This window comes from Chelonia mydas, chromosome 1 (assembly GCF_015237465.2).
Source record: "Chelonia mydas isolate rCheMyd1 chromosome 1, rCheMyd1.pri.v2, whole genome shotgun sequence".
NCBI lineage: Eukaryota > Metazoa > Chordata > Testudines > Cheloniidae > Chelonia > Chelonia mydas.
The window spans coordinates 236,468,013-236,495,255 of record NC_057849.1 but is presented as its reverse complement, the minus strand read 5'-3'; the positions used below and the strand labels follow the sequence as shown (position 1 = coordinate 236,495,255).

Genomic DNA, 27,243 nt, shown 5'->3' with positions numbered 1-27,243 from the left:
GCACACAGTTCCAGTGCCAATGCCTCCCCCCTACTTTTAGGCTTTGTGGACAGGAGTAGCAGAGGCTTCCTAAGTTAAGCATCTAGGCTCCCTATGCAATGAAGGGGGAGAGCTAAGCACCTTAGAATTCAGTTCATAGGAGCCAGTGCATTAGGTGGGGAGCCACCTCAGTTAGTCAAATAGGAGATGCTGGTAACGGGTATGTGTCGTAAGCCACATCCCTCTAATAGACATAAATGCCTATCTCTGCTAGTGCTCCACGACTGAGCGCCCCTGTCATGGAATCAGTTTGGCTTAGATAGCTGAGTTGTTTCTAGATTGAGTGATTGGAGCCGGGAGACTGGACACTGTATGCTTTACACCCAACCCCGCCAGCTGGATGCCCTACTCACCAGGCTCCAGAGTCATTCTCTCTCTCTCTATCCCAGTGACTCTAAGTATTTATCCACAGTAGAACAGCTTCAACTAGTCACACTGGATACATCACTGGCACGGCCAAGGACTAATTATTTGTCCTAATTTGCTGAAATTTCCCGACCTCTCCTTATTTTTTCCCTTCCCACTGTACAGTTAGTAAAATTCCTACCACTCTTCCTAGCACAGGTACACGCCACACCATATGACAGGAGTGCCTGTCTGACTCATCTCTATAGAGAAACATTAATAAAGACTTCATGGGGGTGTATCTCATCAAACAAATGCTTCCAGGGCCAGCACTCAAGGAGCTCTCTCCTACAGATGATCATGTAACGTGAAATGTTATTCCTGTATTGTATGTATCATCAAAAATGTGTTAACTACTTATGCTAAACAATTTGTTCCACCTTGTACTTAGCCGTGACACTGAGTACGTTTCCTGAAGCAGAGCTCTGTGTAGCTCGAAAGCTTGTTTCTCCCACCGCCAAAAGCCGGTCCAATAAAAGATAGCACCTCACCCACCTTGTCTCTCAGTGGCATTTAGCCCCACAATTCCACACTATAGTACTCTTGAACACCTTGTAAATCACTTGGATGCTCTACCCAGGTTGTGTGCTTCAGTACTCAAGCACAGGACATGCCAAAATAGAGGCTGACCATGCAATTCTAACCCTTGTGCGTAGCAGGCATTCTAAAACTATCACTTTGTATTGCCCACTAAGTAATCTAGCTTTTCCACAACCTCTGGTCTACCTGTCAAACACTATCACTCACTTGTATGAAATATACATAGTAACCATCATTGTGTAACGTTACACTAAAGAAATGTAACAGAACTCTTTGACTTGCAAATGCAGCTGGCATATAGCTCTTTTCATAGTTCGCTTCCTTATGCTTCTGAACTGTACTTCACAAGCAGCCATCAGATTTTAAAGCAGAAGAAAGAAATTGTATGATATATGGGTAATGATTAAATACACAGGTAAGAAATCTAAAGATAAGCTGGACATTTCTGTGAAAATAGTTAAACAGAAATATACATGACTGGAAAAAGTTACAACTCTGTCAGGTTTAGAGAGAGGAGGGATAAATGCTATGTGATCATGTATGTAAGGCTGTACCACACTGCATTCATGTAAAGAGGATGCAGTTAAATCTGTAAATGTGAGCTTAATTTTGTCAAGGCCTGATTCTCAAGTGCACTCTTTACGTTCTTCTTGTGACTTTGCAAATATAGCCCATACTCTGTGCATTAATACACTGCCAACTCCAAGAAACCAAGCCTTCCGAAGAAAGCTGCACTTCAAGCTGAAAGCCAAGACAAAACTCGGGGGGGCATCTGGAAGAGCTGAGCAGGGTGAAGGCGTGTCATCCCGTGGATAAGATAGGACACTGCACTATGATTCAGGGATCTGAATTGCTATTCCTAGCCCTGGTGCTAACTCACTATGTGACTCAGGGCAAGTTATTTCAATGCTTTGTGCCCCCATTTCCCATCTGTATAATGGGAATGATGACACTTATGAAGTACATTGAGCGCTCTTGGTTGCGTATACTCAATAACTAGCCCAATGGGGCTTAGTCTCAGGTGGGGCCTCTAGGTGCTACTGGGCTGCAATTGTGAACTTCCCAGCAGGGGCACAATCACTATAGGAGTTTGCATAATGTAACTCTGCTCCATAAAAATCATAGACTATCAGAGTTGGAAGTGACCTCAGGAGGCCATCTAGTCCAACCCCTTGTTTGAAGCAGGACCAATCCCCAATTTTTGCCCTGATCCCTAAATGGCCCCCTCAAGGATTGAGCTCACTACCCTGGGTTTAGCAGGCCAATGCTCAAACCACTGAGCTATCCCTCTCCCCAGGGAGCCTACATGCTGAAAGCTGTGCCAGATGCAATACCTAAACCATTCCCTATACTTAGGGGAAATGATCTAGCTGTTCTTAAATTCCTAGTTTCTGTAATAATCATCAAGAAAATATAGGAACCCCGCAGAATTTTTCATGTACGCATAAAGAGAAATTCCCCTGGCCATAAGAAAAAATAATCAAAGATACCAATGATCCACGCCACAACACACACTCCACCTTGCAAAAGAAGAGAGGAGAATAAATGTCTTGACTAAGTAAAGAGATTGAGTTTAGGGTTGGACCTACCTGACCTGACACATGCTGACCTAATCTCAGTTTTAGATGGATGAGTTATATCCTAGTCTTCTGCATCTACACTAAGAATAAAGATTGGCTTGTATTAAGTAAATCTAAATTAATACAACCCCTTTCCTTAGCCAAGGCAAACCCCACAGAGTGTTTTGGCCAAGATGTTTTGGAATTATGAGCCAAGTCAAAAAGATAAATTTTTAGGAAGTAAAATCATCTCCTCTTGGTATGTGCAGAGCTCCCAAATACCTTCCCTAATTTGTCTCAAACATCTTTAAAAAATTCTACCCTGGCATAAGAGAAATGTCATACAATTGGTTTATTTCTGGTAAATTTAGTTCAAAGACTTGTACACATGCTTAACTATTCACAAGGGAGGACCTTAATGAAGGACAAGTATTTGCAGGACCAGGACCTTAGGCAATAAGGTTCAAAACACACCGATTGTGGAAGGCTAGCTTTAACCTTAACTAGAGTGAGACTAAGGTCTCTTGCTAAAAAAAATGGCATTAACACCCTACTACAAATAATTAGTATGATTAAAATGTATTATCTTTAGAACTTGTGAGAGACTAATGCCCCTTTTAAATAACCCAGAGCAAATCAGCTGGGAAACTAGGCATTGCTGCTCCTTCAGTGTCTATTCTTTGTTAGCAAGAAAAACAACTTCTCCTAATTAGCAATGGTTGCTAGGCAAAGTGTGGCAGCCAGGGTGATTCCAAATGAATGGGAGGCTGCTGCTAATCCCAGAAAAAGATAGTTAATTAAAATAATATGTGATGAGTTAGCCTCTTCTTTCTCAGTTTGCTAAACTACTCATTCTTCATTCAACCTAGCAGAGTGCTGCTTTCTTACTGTTTCACTGCTAGCATAGTGAAACAATGATAGTGTTATCATGTGTTTGTATAGACAAAGTGGGGGAGTCACTTGTATAGTACAGATTTTGGTGTGCTTAAACAGGCAGCTTTGTGGTAAGAGTGTTGGTGGTAAATAGATTCCCCTTTTTACCTTCCTTGAGAGGTAAAGTATTTTACATAAAATATTCTGTTATTCTCCTACTCTTCCATTGGCTCCTAACCATGTCTTTTAGGTAACTTATTTCCAGATCTCTTGCATTGCTGCATTCTGTAATTAAAGGGATTGTGATATTCTCGTTGTTATAAGAAGCATACGTTGAATAGCTTCCGTGTGTGTGCATGTCATATATATGAGAATGTACTAGGGTGCTTCTTATATTATGTTTTCTTTTTGGAGGAGTTAGATAGAAGTTAGCCTTTCCTGGGACCATTACCTGAAACTGTTGTTACCTACATGTCTGAAGTGAAATGGGAAGATCTAAAATTAGCTCAGATCATGGCTATATATAATGCCAAAAGCTAGAGGGACATGGTTATTGGAGTTACTTGCTATTTTTATGTCTACTGTAGTTGTATTCAAAGTGCTAGCTAAACCTACATCTGTTTATCTTGTTTTTCAGTTTCATCTGATTGGAGATGTCTTCCCAGACAAAAGAAAAAAATGAAGCAGGTAGGTGCCTTCATTAGGAGTTTAGGCTTCTGTAAGAGGAATACTGATCTGAACTCTTTGGTGTCAGCTAACAGGTGTATTGTTGTACTTAATATTATTTGTCTAATTAGAATGATTTCTAGACACTCATAATCATTGCTGTAGTCTGACTAAATGTTGAGGAGCTGGTACTTGTAGATGTGAATGAAGAACAATGATTGAGCCGTAATAAAATCTAGGACTGGCAGTCACATTTGTGAATAGCGCTATTCAGTTCTTAGGAGGGATAGCTCCTGGAAGACCTAATATTGCTCTTTGATCTGAATGACTCTGTGCTGGCTGTATGACCTAACTCTTGGAGAAACACGCAAGTGTGGGACGGAGGGGGAATGGGCTTATACATCACAAAGCAGCAAGCCTATATATCTATATCTTTAGAAGGCCTGAAAGGCCTTGGTGTGATTTTGTTTTGTTTTGTTTTGTTTGTGATGCCTCCAAATGACTATGCATGGTTGATGGACTTCTTAAATAAGTCCTGGCATTCTGATATTTCTAAGGTTAAAAACAAGTAGAAGAGTCCCCCCCCCCCCTTTTTTTTTTTTTCTAATTTGGATAAGACAAGGGAGGAGATCCAGACCCTCTTTGGAAATGTGATACAAAAGTAAAAGACACAAACCAGCTCTTCAAGAAATGCAACTTGCCTTCAAAGTTGCAATATGAATACTCTCACCTTGGCAAAAGTGAAAAGGAAGCAGAATAACATAACCTACCTCTAGCTCTTTTGATGGAAGTGAGAAGAACCAAAAACAACAACAAAAAATAAAACACGTGTTCAGGCCTTCTTTGTAAAGATGATAGAGAAGCAAAAAAGGACATACAATTTTTAACAGCTACCCTTTGCAAAGCACCATCCAAGTAGCAATATGAATGCTTTTACCTTGGCTAGTAGGTCCTCATGGTGTAATGGATCCTGACAATGGAGACCTAGACTCCTGAACTACCTTGACTAATTTAATAGAATGAGTTTTCAGCCTATAGAGTCTCCTATGGTCAATATCTCCAACAGCTTCAAAGGACTGATCATGTGGAACATAGTCACCATAGTGAAGGTCCTTCCTCCAAGTCAATGACATGATGCTTTCTTTTTGTAGGATGTATTCTGCGAGGTCCTCAGTCAGGTCTTAGTCTATGCTACCCATGATGTGCTTTCATCTCCAAAAAGGAGCATCACACAAACATCCAATTAACCCATGATCCTGCAATCTGTGATACACCACTAGTTACAACTACACTTGAACCTCAAGGTGAGTGAACCCCAGGATGAAGTTGGATATCTGTACCTAACTTAGAAGTGAAGCATGAGTACTGCTGTCCATGTGGGAAAATTCTTGAGGTCCAATGTATAGTCTTAAAGGTCTGAGATGTGGCCATTACCCTCACTAATGGAGAGGAGAGAATACTACTGTTTGTGTCTTGCTGGAGAAGGACATAGCTTAATTGGTTCCTATGCATGGAAGGGTGTCATCTAGGCTACCAGGGGAATAATACCCAGGTTGAGGTAGGAAACAGAGCCTTGGAATTTACTTTCCTGTTGATGTTTTGTTAGGTAAAAGATCTCTGAACTCAAAGTAACCCGACTTTTGTCACAATGGTCCTCAGACAAGATCTGATTTTTTTTTTTTTTAATGGATTTTGCTTCTTGTTTATACTTGGTGCCACCTGTAGTTGCAGGAGCTGGGCTACTATCGATGCATCACTGTCCATCTGGTCTCTTTATGGATCAAGTAACTTTGGAACAGCTAGTGAGTCTTATGAAACTTGCTGAAATTCTCCAGACATGGAGAAGCTGAGCTGTTGTGTAGGGTGCATCAGCCAGAAGCCCTACAAAAAGCCTTATCTAGATGCAAAGCTGTAAAGGAAACAAGAATAATCATGGCCTAGCTGAAGGGGCTTTGGACTGGAACTTGGGAGATGAGGGTTCTAGTTCTGAGTGCTGAAGTGATTTACCCAAGGTCAACCCCCTCTTTGCATCTCTTTCCTCCCCCTCCTTTTGTAAAATGTGATCCTTGCCTGCCTTTGCCAACTGTTTTGAGATCTACAGATGAAAAGTAGTCAGAGCTCAATTATCAGAGGGGTAGCCGTGTTAGTCTGGATCTGTAAAAGCGGCAGAGTCCTGTGGCACCTTATAGGCTAACAGAAGCATTACGTATTATGTCTGTTAGTCTATAAGGTGCCACAGGACTCTTTGCTGCTTTTTCAGAGCTCAGTGTTACCTTCCTTTTACGTTTAGACTTCAAAGCTCTGTTCTGACTATTATAACCCTGAGATCACAGCAGGGTTGTGGATAAAAACTTTGTAACTGTGGAGGTGGGATAAGTGTTTTTTGCTGCATTAAATGAATATTGCAATATTTGGCTTATATTGGAAGAGATGAGACCATGTTGCCTACAATGCCATTTCCTGGAAGTGTCAACGTGTTGTTGATCTTTGTTTTGTCAGCTTATTCTTAATATGACCTTGAAAAGATCCTAGCAGGAATTTGTGTTAAGGCTGATATTGCTGGATCTTGTGAACTAGAACATCTGCAATAGTTTCTGTTTTATGGGGTGTGTGTGTGTGTTCTGTCTACACAACAGTAAGAATAAGGCAAGAACACAGCCACAGTTGAGTTCCAAATAACTCTTTGCTAACTATATACAAACATACAATGCCTAGCTAAATATATACACTTGGCAGATGTTGAGATTCAAAGATAAAGCTTTACACCATTAAAACACAAATAGTCAGCAAGACCTGTCAAAGTATACAAAGTAAATATCTTCAAAACAAGCTTTAAGTTTTCAAGCAGCATTTTTATATCTGTAAATTTTGATTATCAATGGAAATATTTTTTTGTTGGTCTCTCTCTCTCTCTGGTGAAATCGATATTACACTTATCAATAAAAATCTAATCCTTCAAAGCCTGAATGAGACAGGGAGGCCCACTGCAGGCTCCCAAACTATTTAAAGGGATACTACCCAATTCCTGTACATTCTACTGTGGGCTTATTATGTGTCTGCAGGCTACTGTGGCTTATATCTTTTGCCTGATTGAAATACAGGGTCTAGAGTTCTTTTTCGAAATAAATCTTGGGAGACAGGCCAGTCCTTGCCTACAGACAGCCCCCCAACCTGAAGCAAATACTCACCAGCAACCACATACCACACAACAGAACCACTAACCCAAGAACCTATCCTTGCAACAAAGCCCGTTGCCAACTGTGCCCACATATCTATTCAGGGGACACCATCACAGGGCCTAATCACATCAGCCACACTATCAGAGGCTCGTTCACCTGCACATCCACCAATGTGATATATGCCATCATGTGCCAGCAATGCCCCTCTGCCATTTACATTGGTCAAACTGGACAGTCTCTACGTAAAAGAGTAAATGGACACAAATCAGATGTCAAGAATTATAACCTTCATAAACCAGTCGGAGAACACTTCAATCTCTCTGGTCACGCGATTACAGACATGAAAGTGGCTATTTTACAACAAAAAAACTTCAAGTCCAGACTCCAGCGAGAAACTGCTGAATTGGAATTAATTTGCAAATTGGATACAATTAACTTAGGCTTGAATAGAGACTGGGAGTGGCTTAGTCATTATGCAAGGTAACCTATTTCCCCTTGTTTTTTCCTACCCCCCCACCCCCCGACGTTCTTGTTAAACCCTGGATTTGTGCTGGAAATGGCCCACCTTGATTATCATACATATTGTAAGGAGAGTGGTCACTTTGGATAAGCTATTACCATCAGGAGAGTGAGTTTGTGTGTGTGGGGGGGGGGGGATAAAACCTGGATTTGTGCTGGAAATGGCCCAACTTGATTATCATACACATTGTAAGGAGAGTGATCACTTTAGATAAGCTATTACCAGCAGGAGAGTGGGGTGGGAGGAGGTAGTTTTTCATGCTTTTTGTGTGTATATAATATCTTCTATACTTTTCACAGTATGCATCCGATGAAGTGAGCTGTAGCTCACGAAAGCTTATGCTCAAATAAATTGGTTAGTCTCTAAGGTGCCACAAGTCCTCCTTTTCTTTTTGCGAATACAGACTAACACGGCTGTTACTCTGAAATTTTTCGAAATAGTATTTTTAAACTGGGAATTCTGACCTCTTTACGATGAGAAGATCACTTGAAAAAGGATATTTACAGCTTCCTGATGGAGAATGCACTCTTGTTCCAGCCCCAGAAAGCCTTCATGACTACTTATAAAACTGTAGAGGCTTTTTATTTGTGTGTGTTTGTAGCAATGCAATCTTAGGTCACTTTGTTTCTTGTGATGGGACCTAATCATACAGGCCTCCAAAAGTGTTTTCCCAATCTACCTGCCAGATTTGCTACCCCATCTCATACAGATGACCTTTTAAAATTTACCATGAAGTATGCAAAAGTGAAAATTGTATCTTTATGTGTAGTGGGTTTATTTATTACATCTAAAATGTACAAAAACACTTAGCAGCCATCTCATTTTCTTCGTATGTATTGGAATAAATGTACAGGGAAACTACATGTGTTAGAAGTTCTCTTTACACCATCAGCTAGTTTCTTACTTCCAGTATACTCAGGTGTCATATTCCATGGTGCAATCCATACCAGCGAGGGGTTGTTACCACCTGTGTGAGTGGCCCAGTGGGAATAACAAGTCAATCAGCATTCAGGTCAGACCCTGAGTGTCTGTGTATAGCTGCAGCTCTGACCCCAGCAGCCTGTCAGCAACACTCCAGTCACACTCTGGCTTCCACCAGCTGTGGTTACTTCTTGCAGGGTGGCCCCAACACACTGCCAGTCCCACATTTCCCCCCAAATGTGTGTTCTGCATTGCCCAGCCCTATCCTGGACAGTTGAGCTATTAGAGGTCCATTGCCCCTGTAATGGGTTAATATTCAATAATTTGCTACTTTAATTGGAGTTAACAAACAGTTCAGTTTAACAGGTTTCAGAGTAACAGCCGTGTTAGTCTGTATTCGTAAAAAGAAAAGGAGTACTTGTGGCACCTTAGAGACTAACCAGTTTATTTGAGCATGAGCTTTCGTGAGCTACAGCTCACTTCATCGGATGCATAGCATATCATGGAAACTGCAGAAGACATTATATACACACAGAGACCATGAAACAAAACTTCCTCCCACCCCACTCTCCTGCTGGTAACAGCTTATCTAAAGTGATCATCAAGTAAGGCCATTTCCAGCACAAATCCAGGTTTTCTCACCCTTCCCCCCCCCCCCCCCCCACACACATACAAACTCACTCTCCTGCTGGTAATAGCCCATCCCTCTTTGAAACCTCTCTTTATAATGCGCATGATAATCAAGGTGGGTCATTTCCAGCACTAATCCAGGTTTTCTCACCCCCCCCCACACACCCCCCTCCAAAAACCACACACACAAACTCACTCTCCTGCTGGCAATAGCTCATCTTACAATATGCACAGCAATCAAGGTGGGCCATTTCCAGCATAAATCCAAGTTTAACCAGAACGTCTTGGGGGGGGGGGGGGGTTGTAGGCTACCTTGCATAATGACTTAGCCACTCCCAGTCTCTATTCAAGCCCAAATTAATAGTATCCAATTTGCAAATGAATTCCAATTCAGCAGTTTCTCGCTGGAGTCTGGATTTGAAGTTTTTTTGCTTTAAGATAGCGACCCTCATGTCTGTAATTGCGTGACCAGAGAGATTGAAGTGTTCTCCGACTGGTTTATGAATGTTATAATTCTTAACATCTGATTTGTGTCCATTTATTCTTTTACGTAGAGACTGTCCAGTTTGACCAATGTACATGGCAGAGGGGCATTGCTGGCACATGATGGCATATATCACATTGGTGGATGTGCAGGTGAACGAGCCTCTGATAGTGTGGCTGATGTTGTTAGGCCCTGTGATGGTGTCCCCTGAATAGATATGTGGGCACAGTTGGCAACGGGCTTTGTTGCAAGGATAGGTTCCTGGGTTAGTGGTTCTGTTGTGTGGTATGTGGTTGTTGGTGAGTATTCGCTTCAGGTTGGGGGGCTGTCTGTAGGCAAGGACTGGCCTTTCTCCCAAGATTTGTGAGAGTGTTGGGTCATCCTTCAGGATAGGTTGTAGATCCTTAATAATGCGTTGGAGGGGGTTTAGTTGGGGGCTGAAGGTGACGGCTAGTGGCGTTCTGTTATTTTCTTTGTTAGGCCTGTCCTGTAGTAGGTGACTTCTGGGAACTCTTCTGGCTCTATCAGTCTGTTTCTTCACTTCCGCAGGTGGGTATTGTAGTTGTAAGAATGCTTGATAGAGATCTTGTAGGTGTTTGTCTCTGTCTGAGGGGTTGGAGCAAATGCGGTTGTATTGCAGAGCTTGGCTGTAGACGATGGATCATGTGGTGTGGTCAGGGTGAAAGCTGGAGGCATGTAGGTAGGCATAGCGGTCAGTAGGTTTCTGGTATAGGGTGGTGTTCATGTGACCATCGTTTATTAGCACTGTAGTGTCCAGGAAGTGGATCTCTTGTGTGGACTGGACCAGGCTGAGGTTGATGGTGGGATGGAAATTGTTGAAATCATGGTGGAATTCCTCAAGGGCTTCTTTTCCATGGGTCCAGATGATGAAGATGTCATCAATATAGCGCAAGTAAAGTAGGGGCGTTAGGGGACGAGAGCTGAGGAAGCGTTGTTCTAAATCAGCCATAAAAATGTTGGCATACTGTGGGGCCATGCGGGTACCCATAGCAGTGCCGCTGATCTGAAGGTATACATTGTCCCCAAATGTAAAATAGTTATGGGTAAGGACAAAGTTTAAATACAACACTGGCTTAGTTGTAATTAAAAAATAAAACAAGTTTATTTAACTACAAAGAGATTTTAAGTGAGGACAAGTATAAAGCGTTAAAGCCAGAAATGGTTACAAGAGAAATTAAATATAAAACACTTTCTAGTATCTAAAACTTAGCAAACTAGACTTGGTTCAAGGAAAAATCCTTACTGCAGTTTGTCAGCAATGTTCCCAGGTCAAGATGTCTTTTCCTCCAAAGTCCAATGGCAGGTTAATTTGTCCTCTTAGGTCAGAGTAAGAGATGGGAGGGGTAGAGAGTCTCAAGAACCTTGTTTACTACTTATTTGTAAATTGAGGAAGACACACATTCCTTTGTTTAGGATAGATATATTTAACAACTCTTGCCTAGTCAGGGCTTTGTGGGTGTGGACATGTGCTCACATCATCATTCAGAAATTCATAACTTTACATATAATGCTATTAAATAAAATTAGACTAATATAGGCATGTTTCTGCTGGGAGTAATTTGTTCAGGTTTGAAACTTCTGCTAGTAAATGACTGAACCCAATTTTAGGTACTGTTCATAATCATCACTGTCCGTATGACTTCTTAGAGTCAAATATCAATTTCAGCTTGATAAGAAAATTATTTTAAAAGCAGCTGTCAAGGCTGATTCCCCACTCTGGCTCTTTGAGTGGAGAAAGTGGGGGCCTGCAAGGATTCTAAAAACTAATACTGGCCACTCCAGGCTGGTATTTAAACTCCCAAGGTCACAGTTTCTCCCTGATCTAGGATGGGTAAATGCTGCCACCACCCAAGTGCAAAAAACCCCCAAACCCTTGGGACCCAGGAAGGCGCACTTGGGAATTCCTCCCTTTGGGGTACCCTTAAGCCCTTTCACCCCCGCCCGGGGAAGAGCTGAGGGGGAAAAAAACAAAAGAAATCAGCTGTGTTGCCACCAGCTAATTAAACACGTGCACAAACTTCTTAGGACACCAAAAATCCAATCCTGTTCTTAAAAAAGGTAAATTTTATTAAAAACAAAAAGAAAGAAAATACATCTGGAACTTAGGCTATTGCTAGGTTTAAAAAACCCACTTACAAAAATTAAACATCAACAATAACCTTCTTGAGGTCCAGCTTAAAGGTTACAAGCAAAACAAAAAGCATTTGGGGTTAGCACAGAGGAGTCCACATGCCAATAAGAAATAAACCTACTTGTGTCATTCGAAACATTCCTGATCTACTTACATATCTGTGTTGTTAAATAAGTAGTTCTAGATATTATCTGATGATTTTCATATCTGGCCTTCAGCTTCTCATAGCATAACTGCTCCCTGTTCCCCTCTTTCCTGGAGAACAACAACGCACAGACAAAGAGAAGTTTTTTTTCCAATTTTAAAAAGTTCTAGCCCTCCCATTGTCTCTTTTGGTCAGGTGCCCACTCCTTTCCTTTTACCTGTGGGCTTGTTAATCCTTTACAGATAAAGCAAGTAAAGAACAGCTTCTAAGAGGCATTTTATAGCTGGCTGGCTGGCTGGCTGGGAGTCCATAAAAGGGAGCTACCCTCTCTCACCCCCCTCCACTGCCCCCCCCCCCCCCGCTTTCATTTATCGCACCAGCTGATCTAGCTTGAAGCTAAATATTAATTCACTGTAGAAATGACCTGTTTCAGTGTAAGATATGGGGTAATATTTCTAAAAGTGATTTAGCAATATGCAGCTTAAATCTCCATTGGAAGTCTATGGCATTTAGGCACCATTGACAATTGTATCCTGGATTCTTTTTCAGTTAGGTTTTTCTTTATCTCACAGGTATTTGGTTGTCTGAAACATGCCATTGGTATGAGGCAAAGGGGAAGCTCACTGCACTCTGTCATCTTCAGGAGACGTGAAACAAAACCTTGAAAGAGAAATCGCTAGAGAAAATGTAAGCAAGTAAAATATACACATTGCTTGGAGGGAAGGAAGGACTGCTGAGTGCTTTTCAATGGCTGAATACTTCAATGCTACTTACTTCAATGACCCAAGTAAGCTAAATTTATTGTAAGAGGCAACATGTTAACTGATTCAGGTCACCACAGTGTAGTTTAAAACAGCTCTAGTTGATTGTATCAAATCACCACTGCAGTGCACCAGTGCTACAACTAAATCCGTTTTGCTAAACAAATTACTTTATAGGCAAGACAATTTAACGCAGATAGAAAGAGAACCTGCTAAAGGACATATCAGTAGGCAGCCAGCAAAAATAATCCCCAAACTGTTTTTAGATGAACCTTTAGCAATATACGCTAATAAGAGAGTTTGTGGGAATATGACATACTGTTATGGTGCAGGGGATGGAGATTCTGGTACATGACACTAAACGGTAGGATAGCACTAAAGTGGTATTTGGTGTAGTGTGTGCTCTGCAAACTAGTGTGCTCATTTTCCCCGAGTCTCTTCACCGAACTTGCTACTGTACTGTTAAGCTGCCTGCTTCCTGTGCACAGATTGTCCTCTTTAGGGGCTTTGGAATGCCGTGAGTTTCTGCTCATGGCATTTTTTACTTAATTCTCCCATTTATGGGTCGTGGTGTTGGTGGGTGGCAGGAGGAGAGAAAATGTTTGGACCTTGCCTAACCTTGAAATAGGAGGGTGATGGACTCGATAATATCCTAGAGGGAGCAGCAGCAGCATTGACCCGATAAACCTAAGCCCTGTGGAATATGGGAAAGTGCAGCCCACCCTACTGTCAGCCCTCTCAATCAGCCAACATCCCAATGTGGAACTCTGTGTGTGATAAAGAGCCAAAATTGGGGGGTCATGCAAAATGTATGTGGGAAACTTAAAATGATGTGGGCTTCCTTCCTTTATTCTGAACTCTTTCCATGAGCTTCAGCTTAGTGATTTGTTGTCTCGGATGTAAATCCGTTAGTGAAGGTGATGCCAAGTTAGGGTGGAACACACATAACTTGCGGAGAGAAGTGTGGTAGCTTAGCACCACCCAAGAGGATGAATGCAAAGGGGTGTTTGTGCTCTTGGGGAGGAGGGCAGATGTGGACAGTTTTCTTAAATTCCAATTTTGAAAATACAGAGGATTGAAAAATTAATAAGAAACAGAAAAATGAAGGAGACAAGGCTAAGGCTGTTGGATAATACACTACCCAGGTTGATATTTGTGTCTTCACAATCTTGGACCTGGATGGATTGTCTGAGTATACTGTACCCTTGTGTAAAGGTACAGTTAGCTGTAGAGAGAGTGCCAAGTTTCTTTGGTTTCTAGGAGTTCAGTCTGTGCACATGTTCTATGAAGGGGATCCAGTTGTTCCTATTTAATATATTTGTTTTTCCATAACTAGCATATTCCCTCATTCTCATTCTATAGGGTATGATACCTGGTGATACTGTCTGTGTGTGTGTGTGTCTCTCTCTCTCTCTCCCTCTTCCCCCTGCAGTGTGTAGGTTTGTATAATAAATGAGCACTTATCAACAGCTGGAAAATAAATTCTTTCCACATCATGTTATGCTGTAAAATTAACATCTGGTAAAACTAAAGAGAGGTTTTGGGATCGCAGTAAGGTGATGGCTGAAACAAGGGAAGAGCCAAATCTTCTAATCTTCCCCCAAGTTTGGGGGAATCCCCATCAAATGTAAATAAATGAGCTGGTTTCACTATATTCCGAACTTCAATCAGAAATAGTCCCACAAATATTCTGGCCTCTTTAATGGGGTGTAAGGATAAATGACCACTGGCTATTCCTACAGAAGATGACTAAACCTGAGGAATGACAGGTTTCAGAGTAGCAGCCGTGTTAGTCTGTATTCGCAAAAAGAAAAGGAGGACTTGTGGCACCTTAGAGACTAACCAATTTATTTGAGCATAAGCTTTCGTGAGCTACCGCTCACTTCATCGGATGCATACAGTATGCATACAGTATGCATCCAATGAAGTGAGCTGTAGCTCACGAAAGCTTATGCTCAAATAAATTGGTTAGTCTCTAAGGTGCCACAAGTCCTCCTTTTTCTTTTTGCGAAACCTGAGGAAGGAAGACAAAAGGAGAAGGGCCCAGGATATCTCCTTTTCTCCCACAGGGGCGTGGCCAAGAGTAAGGGCTTGTCTACACTGGCAAGTTTCTGTACAGTAAAGCAGCTTTTTGCGCTCAAACTGCAGACGTGTACCCGCTGCCAAGCCACTTTGTGGGCAGAAATTCCTCAGTTGCAGCACTGCAAAAAACCCACCTTGGCGAGAGTCGTAAGGCTTTTGCGCAGAAGCTCCAGCGCTCTATTGCCAGTATAGACTCTTGATTGCTTTCTGTGCTGTAATTGGCCTCCGGAGCTGTCCCATAATGCCTCAAGTGACCACTCTGCTCATTGTTTTGAACTCGGCTGCCCTGGAGACATGTGCCCCGCCCCTTTCAAAGCACCATTTCTGACAGCCCTTGTGTGCTGATCTGCTCCAGGACACAAAGCAAACCATTAATGTGGAATGCTCGTGCTGTTGAACACAGAGGCAGGTGTGTGTGTGTGTGTGAGAGAGAGAGAGAGCGAGCTCAGGGAGGAAGGCAGGGTCTGATGTCGGGGTTCCGCCCCCGCCTCAGGACTGGTTGCTTCCTGCTGCTGTCCCCCAAAACACACCATCTCTCTGCCCCACCACACACACTCCCTGTCACACACTCTCCTCCCCCCACACCACCTCAGTTGAAAAGCAACTGGCAATCTAGTAGGATGCCCATGGAACAATGGGATTGGGAAACCTGCATCATGTGACGCTGTGCCTGCCCCATGAGGCATTGCAAACCCTTCCCAAAGCACTCTGCGGCCAGTTGCACAGTGGGATAGCTACCACAATGCGCTGCTGTCTTTGCCGTTGCAAGAGCTGCTAATGTGGATGCGCTCCAGCGTCACAAGGAGCACAGTGTGGACATGCATCAGTGTTTTAATAAAAGTGGTATAACTGGTGGGGCAGAAACTTGCCAGTGTAGACATACCCTAAATTATTCCCTTTTCCAGTCAAATATAGGGGAGGCAGAATGATCTTGAGATGGTTATTCCTGCTTTCAGGTTAGCCAAGGATCACTGTGGCCAAATGACATGTGATCCCACGGCGAGGTTACTTGAACAGATTGAGGTTCTTCTTAGATAACTAGAAAGAGGTAGGAGTTTTTCCTAACTTAAGTTGTTGTTGCTGTGGGTAACAGCATGTTTCTGATAGATCCTAACATTTTCCCTCTAGAAATCAATGAGGTATTTACTCTGTTCCAAGTTTTTAATCTGTGTTACTCTGGAAATGGGATTTTTTCCAAGGTTAACTCTTTATTGTTCTTTATCCGGATTAGATGGAGCCTTCCAAATTACTAAATATTTTTAAAATCTGCAGTGAAACCCTTAGATCCATTTCATGTGCACTGTAAAACTGCCACCTAACATATTGCTAGATAGGACAGCAGTTCATTAATATTGGTAGACGAGGAGCACCATTCCTCAATGTATAACTTTAATAGTGGTCATTTTCTATGTGTTAAAGTTTTGTTTTAGTGGCACTTTTTGTAGTAACATCTGGCTGATAGGAAAAATGTTATCAAGCAAGTCAAATGCTTTCCTTCCCCTTTCCCTCAGCCCAGTGCTTAAGCAGGTTCTGACCCTTAAACACATGAGCAGTCCCATCAAAGTCAATGGGATGACTCATTCTTAAAATTAAACCCTTTGCTGAATTGGAGCTACTAACAGGATGTGGTTTCCCAAAACATCTGGTCATATATGGTTATTTCTCTGAGACTGTACATTCCTTGGGGCAGGGTCTGTCCAGTTCTAGTACAGTGCTAACCACATTATTTGTGCTTAACAACAACAATTGCTTTTCCTGCTGCACCACTCTTGACCAGCCTTTCTCGGTATAAATTAAATCAGTTAAGAACTCCATTAAATCCACTTGCTGATCTGTATTCCAACCCACTGTGACATGCCCTGCGGTGCAATGTGGCCTGTTAAACTCATGTACCCCCGTTACCTCTCCTGCCCAGGCTGTCGCCTATGCTGCTCTGCTAGTCAACAGCAAATTCTGCCAGGCTCTGTTCCCTCAGCCATCCGTGTGCAGAGGCTAGAGGCAGACCCAGCTAAATTGCACAAATACTCTCCCAAGCCACACATCAACTACTACATATAGGGAAACCCCAGCAAATTCCCCCAGCCGCAGCCTTGCACCCCAGAAATGTGTGTCTTACGCTGCTCAAGATCTGATTAATGAATTCACCTCTCCTTCAAAGGGTATTGGACATGCTCCAGCCTCTGTAATCTGAGCAGATTCCCACAAGCACTTTCGACAAACTCACTGGTTTAGATTAAATATCAAAATAAGTTTATTACTGGAGAAAGATAATCACTTTAAAATCTAAGTGAATGCCTTCCAGTTAGATCCAGCCCCTCCCAAAGTCTCAATGGAGATCTTTGTTTTCCAGGCGATCTTGCTTCCTTGTATAGAGATGGGGGGAGAGGGTTGAGGCAGGCTCTGTGGTGACATCACTGTCCCTCATTTAAACTTTTCTCCAGGTGCTGGAAAAATCCATGCTGTGTCATGGGGTTAGGCGCCCTCCGTGGTGTGCGTGAGCTGCTCACTGTCCTTTATTATGAATTGCAAATTTTTGCTTGCACCTTTTGTCTAATGAAGTTTGGCATGTAAGGCCTCTGTGTATACAGTTCCTTCGTCCTCTCTGAGGGGCTCATCTGTGGGCATTTCCTAGACTCACAATATGTTTCAGTGACAAACATATGAAGTTATGAGATTTTGCTATATACTTTTACACACATTTCAACAAGATAATGAGGTTCATCAAATCAAGACTCTTCAAATGATACCTCACAAGATATATTTTGCACAAAACATATAATATAGCAGTGGTGAATATGTGGGCACAGGGGGTAACATGGGGTACAGTATGTCAAATCTACCATACACACTGACTCTCAATATGACCCCTTGCTTGCAAAATGCCATGTAAATGTACAGTATTCTGTTAATTAAGAAACAATTTATATAAGGGTGAAGGAGCCAGTGTAGCTGCTTTAACTGTAGAAAAATGTTTGACCTGTAATAGTTTGGCCATAATGCATCTGACAAATCATGAATCAAAGTTGTCAGAAAAACCACTTGATAGCTAATCAATACATTCTTTGAGTTGCTAATTATTATTTAATGGAGGGGAAGCTTTAATGAAGTCTTGTCAGTCTTCAAAGTCTGGGCAGATTAATGCGCAAACCAATCACTCATGCTCGTAGCAAAACTGGGGAAGAGATTGAATTTTTGTTAACATAGGCAATACATGCTATTCAGCCCATCTTGGAATCCTCTTGAATAGGAATACAGTGGTATACAAAATTACTGGCAGACCCAGCATGCTTTGGAATATGTATCATTGTCTTAGCTGATTTCATGAGCTAACTTTCTCATGCTAAATGTCCATTAACTTAAAATGAATCTTCCTAGTAAGAGTGCTTTTGTTAACATGTACACACTGCATAGCTAAATGAAAACATGCAGGTATTTGTTTAACTGGATGGAAACATTTATTGATTTGTTAGCTGAATTAATCAAACAGGTTTTCCTCACTGTCATAATGGACCCTCTACTCCAACACACTTCTTGGGTCTTGTCACAATTCTGGGGTTAACTGTACTTCTGTCCAGCCCACGTTCTGCTCATAGGTGCCCCTCTAACTCCCAGGCCTCCAGCTGTCACTTCTCTATGAGTGGGGACGTGTGGCCATCTTCCCTGAGACTATGGATTCTGGCTTGCAGTTCCCCTGCAACTCTCTGTGCCTACTTGAGCAGGTCTGACCATAGAACAGCACCTGCTGTTTTGCTGTCTCCTGGGAACTATGAATGTGGTTACTGTTACCCCAAGATTTAGACCTCAGACATTCCAATAATGGTTTGCTTAACACTATGCAATTTGTTTTATCAAAAGGGTTAATAAAGTAGTGGTCCGCCCTAGAGGAATTGCCAGAGTATTACTAGGGGGCTTGTCTCTGACCTGCAGAGGGCTCCCCAGAGCAAGCCGCTTTGAAAGGATACAGATACAGCCTTCTGCTCAAAGGATTGACTATTTATTTATTTAAAGAAGAATAATCAGTTACACTGAAATCAGTAAAATGATCAAGAATACATTACAATACATAAGAAATATTATTAACTCCTCAGAAATCGTACATTAAGACGACGCTTCAGAATAAAAGAGAGACTACATGGAATATTTCTATATCACTGTGACAGGGTCGGGTCAGATGGCTACAGGAGAGTAATAGAAGGCAGATATATTAGTTCCAGGTTAAGTAGGTCCCTTTTCCCTGGATAAGGTAATAGGGAAGGTTCCAGAACAATCAGGAACCTTCTGGAGACAATTAAGACAGACAGGCTGATTAGAACACCTGCAGCCAATCAGGATGCTGCTAGAATCAATTAAGGCAGGCTAATCAGGGCACCTGGGTTTAAAAAGGAGCTCACTTCAGTTTGTGGTGCACGTGTAAGGAGCTGTGAGCAAGAGGCGCTAGGAGCTGAGAGTGAGAACGCATACTGTTGGAGGACTGAGGAGTACAAGCATTATCAGACACCAGGAGGAAGGTCCTATGGTGAGGATAAAGAAGGTGTTGGGAGGAGGCCATGGGGAAGTAGCCCAGGGCGTTGTAGCTGTCGCACAGCTGTTCCAGGAGGCACTCTAGACAGCTGCATTCCACAGGGCCCTGGCCTGGAACCCGGAGTAGAGAGCGGGCCCGGGTTCCCCCCAAACCTCCCAACTCCTGGTCAGACACAGGAGGAGTTGACCTGGACTGTGGGTTCACGAAAACGGCCAAACTGAGGGCTGCCGTGAAGCTCCAAGGCAAGCAAATATGCCAATAAGCGCAAGACACACCAAGGTAGAGCAGGAACTTTGTCACAATCACATATAGAGAATATAACAGTTAAAATGTAAAGGTAACGAGAGACAGAGAACCCGTATACATATGTATAAGAGCCCTTAATGCAGTGCAGCTACACGTTATTGTACCTATTCTAATCAACAAAGCTTCTATACATATACAAAAGGAAACATAACAGGGTCATACGTTTAAAAGATCTTGCAATTTAATATTACCATTCTGCAAGTGGGGGCCAACCAGTCACAGAATGGGGTGGGGTAGATCTCACTCAGAAACAGGCATCCAGCTTTATTAACACACCCAGGCACTCCTTAACAAGAGATAGGAAAATCAGACTTACACTCACACCCAGAATCCCTCTGACTCATCAGAGGGTCCTTCCGCTCTGCCAGTATCAGAGAGGATAGTGTCAGCGCCTGGAGATGATGGCTGATGCTGTCTTTGGCAGTCACAGTGGCTGCCTGTCTCAAGAACTGCGGAGGCTGGTGTGGTAGTAGCTGTTGACTCTATGGACAGCTGTCTTCTAGTGGCTAATATGGTAGCAGCCTTAAAAGCTGCTTCCTTCTAGAAGGGTCAGTTGCTGCTGCTCTTGCAGGTAGCTGCATCAGAAGCTGCTGCCTTCTGGAAGGTTCAGTTGCTCTTCTCTCTGCAGGTAGCTGCTTCTTAGCCCACAAAACCCCCCACACCTTCAGCCTGTTAGCTGGTTGCTCTCTCAAGATCAGCTTATCTCAGCCAATCAGCTTCTAGTTCTTCTAGCTTCTCCCCTGATGTCATCCTATTTTTAGATACAGAGCTCCTCCCCAATGATGCTATCTTTAGAAAGGCTCCTCCTTCTGAGGTTATTTTTGGCAAAGCAGAGTTCCTCCCTCTGAAGATGGAATTTTCCACTCTCTAAATTTAAACTACATCATCTCTGTCTCCACCAGTTTGGTCCACCATGTTGGATTTTATTAATTTCTACTTATTTAAAGCCTTAATGTTAAAGCTAACGGCTGTTTTATGCAAGTCAAAGTGTCTTGATACTGTCACCACCTTAATTATGCTGATTGGGAGAATTTGTTTTATGGTGTTTTTAAACCCCCTCTGAGATTTTCCGTAAGCCTCTATTAAGGTGCTACACGGTATCTCAGAACATTCAAAGCAAAATCTCTCGTTACAGTTACCAGTGCCCAAATGGCTTTCCCAAAGCACAGTAAGTTTATTTTAGGACAAAAGAATTACAGAGAAAACACATTATAAACCACTGAATAGTCTACACTCATGCTAAGCTTACCAGGTGTCTCATCTCCCACATGGAGAACCTGGCAGGATCCAATCCTCCAGTAAGGTTTTGCCATCTAGGTTACAACCTCATGTCAGTTTTTGGATCCCAATGAGGAGGTCTCAGTAAATGCTCATCTTTTATACCAAAAGCCCTTTCTTTGTCTCCTGGTATTCTTGAAACTCCACCTGAACCAGTATGTACCTTTCCCCTCAAGGGATCTGCAGTAATTGTCCCCCACTGATTGTAGTTCATGGAGGAAGTTCGGTAACCCTTACCCATGGAGCTACAATACAATGCCGAGCTCACAAAGATCTATATTACATTTATAGATATACACACAAGTTTATTAATAGTCCCAGTGCCTATAGCATCTGAAACATCTCAGCAAAATAGTCTTTTGATGTTTCCATGCTCCCAAGGTCTCATATCTGTCACTGGGCTGTTAGTCCAAAATAACTCAAAGGGAACCTGCAAACATACTATTTTAAAAAATTAATGCAATGAGAATAAGTAAGTCTTATGCTTGGGATCTGAGCTAATCACTACTGGGGCCAGAAAGAAATTCCCACTCCACGCCAACACCCCCACCAAATACAGCATTGCACAGTTACCTAGCTATGTGTGACAGTGTGCACTAGTTGGTACCCACTAAACAAGGGGTTAACTTCAGCTCTGCTTCCCCCTTCCTTTGCTTGGAAAGAAGAGGTGGAAAAATGGCAGCTTTAGAGTCAGATGAGGAGGAGAAGAATGCAAGCCCCAGTGTTTTGGGGAGGTCAGGCCTCAACTTCAGGGTTACAGACCTGGGCTGACTCTCAAGCTGGGGAGTTATTCTGTTTAGCTTTAGCCAAGATTTTTAAAACCAGGAGCCTACAGTTAGGTTTGTAAATCCATATTTAGGCACCAAAATAAGTGACGACATAGTCAAAAGTTCTGAAAATCCAACAGCTCCCCAGGGCTTCAACCAAACACAAGCTATCAAGCTGGCCTTAGAGGTGGCTTAGAGTATTAATAATTTATCTGACAACTAGGAGTTCTCACTGTAACTCGCTAATTATTAAGAGCCCAAGTAAAGGGATAAATGTTGCACCATTGCCTGAAGCATTGTAGCATGCCTTGAAGCTTGCTGCTGGAAAACATGTGCTGATGTGCTTAGTTTAATGTCAAAGAGATAAAAGCAAATTCTGTTACCAAATAACAATGTGAAGGTAGGAATCTTTGTGATGAGCTCCCAGAAGCTGGACTTCTAGCCATCTGATTCCACTTAACCCAGGGAACAGATACTGGTTCAAGGTTAAATAAAATAGCTTGTATTGGTTTAACATAGACTTGTTCACCTGGTTATCTTCCTACTTTCTTAGGGAGTTTACCTAGCAATTGGACCCAATCCTAAGAGGTCTCAACTCCCACTGCAATGGATGCATGTAACAATAACTGAACTGAGAATGTCCTTAAATATGTGGCGCAGTCCTGCCCTTGAAGTCAGTGGGTGCTGTATTTGGGTAATTCATGGCAGAACTGGGCCTAAGAACTTTACTTGTCCTAGGCCACCAGAAAGCTAGCTGACAGTGACTCTTTTTTCCCCCCCAAACTAATATTTTTCCCCATATGTGGCTGTAATTCCCTGTTTTGAGCTATGATGCTTTCATTAAAAAGTGATTATATTTCCTGACAATTGTTTAGGAACAACCCTCAAATATTTCATCGGATTCTTGAATTGCTTCAACCCTTCTCCAAGAGCTCTTCACAGTACAAAATCCCTAACATTTTATTTGGGAAATAATAATAGGTTCTATATGCAAGTTATTTTCCTAAAGAATCCCATAGCACTTTTCGAGGTTTTGGCCTTATGCAAAGCTCATTGAAGTCCAGAGTAAAGACTCCCACTGGATAAGCCTCTTAAACTGCAACAAAAAGAAAATGCACTATTGAATGTAGATCTTATATAACCTCAGTCAAAGAGTTACTTTAATGCACATTTCTTTAAAATTGACCTTGACTATCTAGCCTCCTGACTACTTATATTTTTCATCTCATTTGTGTTGTATGTGCTTTCTCAAACTATTTTATTTTTTCAGTCCTACCAGAATATAGGGCTTGCTTGTCTATTATTGCTCCTGAGTTACAATGTAGAATATGAATAAAGGCCTAATAATGAACACGACTGGCAATAGGGATGAGTAGCATATGTGGTACAGTATATCAGTTGCCATGGGAAGGGAAAAGTAGGGAGGAACGAGGCAATTCTAATGTTTATTTTTCTGCATGTTGCTTGGTTACTTGTTTTGCTAATAATAAACATCTTCATGAAAATTAGAAAACGGCACAAGTCAAACTTCAGATTCAAATCCATAGGATCCCATATTTTCTGGCTGTTTGGCTTTGGAGTTGCAGGTTGGCACTAGTTAGGAATAGGGATCAGCCACAAACTTCAAATCCAGACTGAATCCACATTTTCCTGAAATTCCAGGGTGGAGGCATTCAGAATTCTAGTTCCAGGCTGTACTAGAATCACCATATGCAGATCCACATCTGAACTTTCCCAAAGTTTGAAGGTGTTCTAATTGGGGTGACCAGATAGCATGTGTGAAAAATCGGGACAGAGGCTGGGGGTAATAGGCGCCTATATGAGGAAAAAGCCCCGAATATTAGGACTGTCCCTATAAAATCAGGACATCTGGTCACTCTAGGTCTAATTCAGGCTTATCATAGACACTTTGGCTCAGCACCCTATATTCAGGGGCGCTGGAACAATTTTTATAGTGGGGGTCCTGAGAGCCATTGAACCAAACTGTAAACCCTGTATATAGTGGAAACCACTTCAAGTCAGCACCCCTAGTTACAGCACCAATGCCTATATTCAGATCTAGATTGGAACTTTCTCTGTTTTGGCTATGTGGGTTGGCTATGGGGTTTCAGTTCAAGCCAATCTTTACTTTTAAAAATAATTAAATTGATGTAGAGATTAAACATGGTTTATTCTTTCTTCTTTGTTTCAATGGTAGAATCTGGGCTGAAGCACAGCTTCTGTTTAATATCACACGGAACAAGAGTTTCTAGAATAGGTAGTTACAGTTGCGTGGGAAATGGTTTTACTGTCCCATGAAAAACGTTGGGATTTTGAAATTTCCCACACTGGGACAAAACTGAGACCTTTAGTAGTCTTTCAACAGGAGAAATCTATCCCAGAGTAGCCAATAGCCTGGTGATTAGGGCATTCTCCTGAGATGCAGGAGACCTAGGTGTAAGTCCATGGACTGAATCAGGCAAAGGAGGGACTTGTAACCAGGGCTCCCACATTCCAAGTGGGTGCCCTAACCAGTGGACTATTGGCTATTGTGGTGTCTTTCTCTGACCAGACATTTCAGCCTGGACCTGATAAACCTTTCTGGATGAAACCCTGTTCTATCAGAAATTTCCTGATCAACCCTGCTTATACTACTACTTTAATTATATAGTGTCTTTCATTCAAAATCCATTATTGAGATAGAAAAACAACATAGTATCTCCATTTCACTGATGGAAAAAGTGAGAGGTATTGAGAGGTTATGTGACTTGTACAAGACTACGCAGTGAGTCAGTGCAGAATTCATATCCAGAATTCTTGGATTCCAATCCTCTGCTCTAACCGCTAGGTCACATTTTGTACAAATGGAGGCTATGTAGAACCTGATCTTGCTCCCTCTGAAGTAAATGGCAAAACTCATGTTGACTTCAGTAGGAGCAGGATTCGCTCATTGTGGAAAAACAACATGATTTCCTGTTTAAACTGCAAAATAGGGGATAAGACTTACGTTTTTTTTCAAAATGTATATGGACATCTACTGCCACTGTTGCCATTTCTTCATCCCTCTTGTTAAATGTGAGATGTGTATTGAGCTCCCCGCTTCATCACCTGATGGAAACAAGCTGCTGCACATTATGCACAAAGTTAAAAATGAAAACCCCCTTGAATAGGTGGCAATAAAAGCTTCTGTCAGTTTAAACATCCAAGTGCAATTATAGTAGAAAAGTAACTCTGTAGTGAAAATGACATTGTGGGATTCCCCTCTGTGTTGTCCTCTTTCAAGAGCTTCAGTATCACATAGGCTCAGTTTATAAGTTTAAAAGACTACATTGTTCATCATTTAACTGCCAGCCCTGCAAACCTGGGGTTTGCAGTGCCAGAGGTGTTCTTTCTGCTTCTTATATCACTCATCAGTAATGAAGTTCCCTGAGTCAGAATTTAGCTCAGAGTCTTACTGATGATTCGTAAGGCCAGCCAGCAGTCACAGCCCTTCAGTGAAAACAAAAATAAATGTGTAAGGTAAAATAAGCAGCTCTGGGTCAGAGTCCCAGCACAGAGCAAATATATTGAGCAAAAAGACAATATTTTTACAAGGTGACTTTTCTGACCATAACCAGACTTTAAGATTCATTTGCCCAACTCAATGAATAGGGCAATTCTATGCAAAAATCAATAACCACTGAACTGGGACCATAATATTCAGAAAAGTTTCCATTCATGCAGAAAATGAATTATAAGGGCACTTTTTAAAATGGTGTTTAGGCTTCTAAATAACTTACTTTTTCCCCTTTCCCGCATAACGCTTTACAGAGTTGAACATTAGAATTACAGAGACAAAGAAAAGCAGGAGGAGAGAGAAATGCAGAGATACAGGAAAAGGACAAAAGAACATTTTCCTGTTAAGATTTTTAAAAGGGGTGGGAAGTTAATGTGGCAGAAAGATGCAGAAGGAAATCTCTTCTACAAACAGGGCCAAGGTTGTGTGAAGAAAAAGAAGGAAGCCCAGTGCTACATAATCATAGCGAAGGGAATAGTGAGACACATGATCCATCCAACAGGCTGGACCAAATTCCTGTTTTATAAACAAAGGGCCCAGTTCTGCCCTCATCTACCAGGGAGCAACTCCCATTGACATCACTGTATGTGTCAGCAATAATAGATGGTTAGGATGAATGACCTTGTTAAAAAATAATTGGCATTGTCCATATATGCCATTGCCTCTACTCCATCTCTGCAGAAATCCTCATCCAGACTTTCACTTTCCCTATGGGCAACTGTGATGGGTCCTTGGACTACAGCCTGGACTGTGGGACTGCTGAGCCCCCTGGAACCCGCGGACCTGGGCTGCCTCTCTCACTGTAATGCTGATTTCAAGCGACAGACCTCTGACAGGCACTGAACATACACAGACATCCACAGGCAGGGGCACACGCAACTGAGTTACATGAATGATCTCCCAGTCACTCATGAACCATCAAAATAGAGGCTCCAGCCAATTCCCCCCAGCTCCAGTCCTACACCCTAGGACTGTACCATCTTACACTGCTCAAAGCTCCCTGGGGAAGTGCATTAAGTAGTTCACTACTCCCTCATTGGGGAATGAACACACACTAGCCTTTGTAAACTGAGCTGAGATTTCCCAAGCACTTCAACCAAAATGAGCTATTTTAGGTAAAATAAAAAACAGATTTATTAACTACAGAAACATTTTCAGTGATTATAAGTGGTAGGTATAAAGGTCAGAGAGAGTTTACTTTCCATTTTCTTAAGGTAACGCATTCTAAATCCTAAACTTTTACTCTAAACCAGGGTTGAATCAAACAATGTCTCACCCTGATAGTTGGTACAAGCAGGTTACAGTTCCTCAATACACAGGCTGGGACTACCTTACAGCCTGGGACCACCTTTCCTCAGTCTTTATCCTCCAGACGTTCCTCTGGGTGTTGAGTTATGGGGGGGGTGAGGGAGAGGCCAAGTGATGTCACTTCCCCTCTTTTATATTTTCTTCCAGCTTCCTGGAAATATCTTTGCTGTAATGTGGGTTAGTCCACCCCTATGGTGTAAGGGCATCCTCCAATAAGTCTCTAGGGTGGTGGATTGTGTGTTGATGAGCCTTTAACGCTATCTGGTTTTTCATGGATACTCCTTTTCTTTGACTGAAAGGCTATTTGTGAATGTTCCCAACCACACAACATATTTCAGTAACACATATAATAATACTTTATAACTGCACATAAAGGTATAGTACATACAATTCAACAGGATATTATTGTTCAACAGATCAAGACTTACAAAATGATATCTCACCAGGCATACTTTGTACAAAACCTATCATACTAATATCACAGTGGTGAATATGGAGGTTCCAGGGTGCTACGTTGGGGTACAGAAGTGTCACAGTTGCCCAAGTCCCAGCTCTTCAGAATGCTGCTGAT

The 27,243-nt window shown here is 42.1% G+C and overlaps 1 long non-coding RNA gene across 4 annotated transcripts in view; it reads left to right on the top strand.

The window, feature by feature from the left end:
- The first annotated feature begins 3,371 nt into the window (after positions 1 to 3,371).
- Positions 3,372 to 27,243, top strand: part of LOC122464441 — a 136,128-nt gene continuing 112,256 nt past the window's right edge. For 3 of the 4 annotated variants that reach the window (XR_006288469.1, XR_006288468.1, XR_006288470.1), the window contains exons 1-4: positions 3,395 to 3,596; positions 4,054 to 4,103; positions 5,234 to 5,386; positions 12,686 to 12,900. This is a non-coding gene — a long non-coding RNA (uncharacterized LOC122464441). Of the gene's footprint in view, positions 3,597 to 4,053; positions 4,104 to 5,233; positions 5,387 to 12,685; positions 12,901 to 27,243 lie in introns of all 4 variants that reach the window. The other variant, XR_006288472.1, reaches the window with a different exon arrangement.